Here is a 4,932-nt window from a genome sequence, read left to right as displayed (position 1 = left end):
GATTTATTGCTTGAGTCAGTATCACATTATATATATTCAATCCAAAAAAGATTGGTTAAAAAGGCAGGAATTTGAGACATAATGGAAGTAAATAGAAGCCATAAGCTATTCTTTTGAATCTATTGAATATCCTAATACAATTGTGTTGAAGCACTCAATATCTTACTCTTTCAAGAACTAGGGTGTCCACAGTACCTTTTCCGCTCTAATAGCTCCGAATAAAATTAAATACGTGCAATAGACGGTCTTAAAGATACAGAAATGGTTAACTTTATATCTTATTCATATGCATCGAAAATCAGAATATTAATGCACTAATTTCACTCTTTCATAATACTAGGGGATTTCAATTGCGAAAGATATAAATCCTTTGGTGGAATTTTCCAATAAGGAAACGGAGAAGATTCGGGAAAATCGGAGACCAATGAGAGGGTTCTGCAATAATGGCAAGGGAGGATATCCGCCTAGTTGTAGCACTAGCTGAGTGGAGCGTCCTACCTCTTGGCACTAGTAATGGTTTACACACGCAATTATTGTCAAAGTTATTACCGGCGACTATGAACTACTTGAGTAAAGAATTTGGCCCGCTCTCTTCTAACATAGTAACAAACTTGAGCGAGAGTTCACGAATTGCGAAACAGTTACCTCCAGGTAAGATGGGTTTCAGTGCCATCAATGGGACCTTTTTCTATCAGTTAGGTACGGAAGGCAAGCCTGTAAGCAGACAAAGAGTGCAATGTAGACTTTCTGAGGAATTATGACATTCTGGCATCAGCCCCCATAGAATCCTATAATCTTATCTATATGAGAGGAAGAATCATGTAACGAAGGGGATTCTTATATTGCTGACAAATGGTACCCTCGAGCTTGGAAGAAGCATGAAGAGATTAACGATACTTCTTATATTGGTTATCTGGAGTTATTGATGTCTTGCCGGGCGCATATGGGCGCTTAACCTCGCTCACAGGCAGAGTTACGGTTTTTTGAGCGTCGTGAGGTATGACGCCGGACCGATGAAAAAATGGGATCACTTCTTATGCGGAGGCTACTCGTGAGAATGATCTCTGCAATCATATAAAAAGAGCTTGTTCAATGGTGCTATAGTTCAAGATGAGATTAAGAAGGCGCTTCATGGGTGGGATCTTTCACGGACTCACAGAAACAAGAAGATGTACTCAGCACGATGAAATATATTGATCAGATCAAAAGGAGTACGGAGTGAGGACGACTATGCTGGGGTGCTTGCACAGGTAGCACCGACCAGGGCAGAGAGAAGAAGGCCACTCTATGAATACTGCTAACAAGAAAATCAAAAAATGACTCTTGTTCTATCACTTTAGTAATAAAAGAATGATTGCTACTCTATGCATATAGACACAAGAAGTTGCAGTTTGAACGGGAAGGGCGAAAGTGCAGAACTAGCCCTTTTACCGGTGCCCTTTGACACATCGACAGGATGGTCCTTTCTATACCCAAAGGGTCAAAATCATATAAAAGTTATATAATATGGGTTGCCTATCACTAAGGAGACATTCATGACCCGCCTATGCGTGCTTTACTCTATTACTCGTTGCTCATCCGACACATGACTCAATCACAAAATAAAATGAGTGGGAGGCTACTCGTGAATGGTACCATATTGGTCAGGTCATTTCGGGGCAAGCGGGGTATCCAAATTTTAAGACGGTGCAATCGAAACGCACCTGAGTCTCTGCCATATGAGAACATGACTTTCTTCACGTCAGTATATATATTAAGCATGTAGATAATCGGACACCGAGATAGCAGGTACCAAATAGGCTACGAGATAGCGATCGTTCAAAGAACAAGGCCACATCGTGGTTTCGAAATAGAGCCATTCACATTTGGGACCGTGCAGATCCACTCTTATTTTCACTATTCAAAAGATCAGCCCCCTGGCTGGCTGGTTTTTCCACATCGATGAATTATTTGCAGATGAAGAGATGTCAAGGGGCTTGTCTATACTTCCCAAACAGATCCTCCTACATCTATATATAAATCCTGGTTTTTATCAATGAATACGCAAGAAAAGTCACTTCGAATTGTTGATTAATCGTCAGAAAGGGACGGAATCATTCACCCTTCAGTTCGGGGCTGTTTTAACGCTCTTTCCTCACAATACAAACAATGCACGGCACCCTTCGTGCTTTAACGCTCTTCCTACCCCCAAACAACAGAAACAAAGGGCAAGGGGAATAAATGAATGCAATAAAGATCCGACAAGGGAACAACATTTCAACAAATAAATCCCGGCAAGGGAACAACATAAAATATCAACATCCCGGCAAGGGAGATAACAAAATAATCAATAATAGCCCGGCAAGGGTGTCAAGATGATAACTTCTTTTCTTTCTCACTTTAACTTCACATTCACTTCATAACTCGAGCCAATGCTTTAGAGATTTAATTATCGCTTACACTTTCACAATTCGTACATAATGAGCCCAACCCAGCCTCCTCAAGTGTTCATGAGTCACAATTCCTTCCACAAACTTTACACAACATATAGAAACCATCACCAAGGCATGAAAGATACAACGAAGTCGTGAAAATCCACATATAAAGACTCACGGGCATGCTAGACACCAACGTATAGATAACTCGTCACATGCCTTACGTTGTACTACAACAATTAAACACTTAACAAATAGGACTAACTCCTAACCTCAAGCTAAGGTTAGACCAAACACTTACCTTGATGCCACAACACAATCACGCTCATTATAGCTTTACCCTCGATTCCACCACCGATTCGTTCGTATCTAGTCACAAGTACTTAATTATTCAATAAACACTAAATGAATCAATTCTAATGCAGAAGAATGAGTTTTCTAGAGTTTTACCCAAAAAGTAAATTGCCCTCGACCCACATGTCAAAACCCGAGGTTTGAACCAAAACCCGATTAAAACATTCCCCACGAACAAATATATAATTTGTTTGAAATCGGACCCAAATCGAGGTCCAATCTCCAATTTTTGAAAAACCTAGGTTCTACCCAAAACACCCAATTTTTCCCATGAAAATCATTGATTTGAAGTTGAAATCAGTTAAAAAGATGTTAAGAATGGGAAGGAAGTTTAGTTAAAGAACGACTTACAATTGATTTGGATAAGAAGAATCTTGAAAAAATTGCCTAAGTGTGTTTATTGTTGAGAGAATATGAAAATGGGGTTTTAAAAATCGTCTAAGTATAAAAAGTTGCAGGTCTCTGATATGGGAATTTGCGAACAGGGGTTCGCAATTGCGAACCCTCAGATATGCTAGACTTTCGCATTTGCGATAAATTAGTGCGCATTTGCGATCACTGGCCAGGCTGAGGAGCTTCGCATTTGCGAAGGGATCCTCGCATTTGCGAAGCCGGAAATTTGCGAAGTAGTATCGCATTTGCGAGACAAGGCAGACCTGGGCTGGTCCCATTTGCGACCATGCCCTCGTATTTGCGACAGTCGCATTTGCGAGCCAGCTTCGCAAATGCGAAGCCTGCAAGTCTGATCAACCAGCAAATTCTGCAATTTTCTAAGTCCAAAATGCACTCGTGGCCTATCCAAAACCCACCCGAGCCCGGTGCGGGCTCCAAACCAATATACACCAAATCAAAAATATCCTACGGACTTATTCGTGAAATAAAACACCAAAATAACATCATGACCATCAATTTAAACCTCAAGATCAATGAAGTTTCTCAAAACTTCCTTAAATATCAATTTTGCATTTAAGGTCCGAATCACGTCAAAAGCGGATTCCGTTTCTCACCAAACTTCACAGAATTTATCTTAAATCATATATAAGACTGTACCAGCGACGGAACCAAAAATACGGCCCGATACCAACTTGTTGTAATCAAATTCATTTTCAAATCCTTTAAGTATTTCAGAAAATAATTTTCTTCAAAACTTCATTTCTCGGGCTTGGGACCTCGGAATTCGATTCCGGGCATGCGCCCAAGTCCTATATTTTCCTACGGACCCTCCGGGACCGTCCAATCACGGTCCGGTCCGTTTACCCAAAACGTTGACGAGAAGTCAAATTAATCAATTTTATAGTCAAAATTACCATTTTCACAAATTTTCACATATAGGTTTTCCGGCTACGCGCCCGGACTGCGCACGAGCAAATGTGTGGTGATGCTAAAAGAGTTTTAAGGCCCGGAACTCAAAATTCATTTTAAAAACAAGTGATGACCTTTTGGGCATCACAGACTCTCTACGGTGTTACTTCTTTTTAAATTTTAATCAACTTGCTAGTACAAAATAATGATGAGAAAACAAAGAAGCTCAAAAGTGGAGCCAGAATTTGAAGTTTATGAATTTGGGTTCTAGTCCTTTTTAGTTACTGAATTCTTAATTATAATTTATATTATATCACGGATTTTTTAAAGACAAAACATGGATTAGACCAAACGACTGGGTTCGGCCGAACACGTACTCGATGGGCTAGCTCCGCCTCTGGCTCAAATAGTAGTTGAAAAATTAGAATTAGATATAGTTTGCACTGTTGAACTTAATATGGGGCATTTGCATCTATACTCACTTTTTGTGCCACATTTTAACCTGTGCCCGCTTTGCAAAAAAAAAAATTGCAAGCGTACCCGCTTTTTCCACATAACTTCAGCACACGGGGCTGAACAGTAGCAAAGGCAATTACACAAAACTTCAGCATTTTAGTAGCCGGGCCTGAAGTTCAGCTCTAGAGCTGAAGTTTTTTTTTTAACTGGAGCTGAAGTTCGCGAGTTAAAAAAAAACTTCAGCTCTAGAGCTGAAGTTTTATTTTATAAGTTTTTGTTTAGTAACCGGGAAACTTCAGCTCTAGAGCTGAAGTTTTCCAGTTATAAATAAACTTCAGCTCTAGAGCTGAAGTTTTGTTTAGTAACCCGGAAACTTCAGCTCTTCAAGTTATAAAATAAAAACTTC

This window comes from Nicotiana attenuata, unplaced genomic scaffold, assembly GCF_001879085.1.
Source record: "Nicotiana attenuata strain UT unplaced genomic scaffold, NIATTr2, whole genome shotgun sequence".
In the NCBI taxonomy this organism is placed as follows: Eukaryota; Viridiplantae; Streptophyta; class Magnoliopsida; order Solanales; family Solanaceae; genus Nicotiana; species Nicotiana attenuata.
This window is presented reverse-complemented; position numbering follows the sequence as displayed.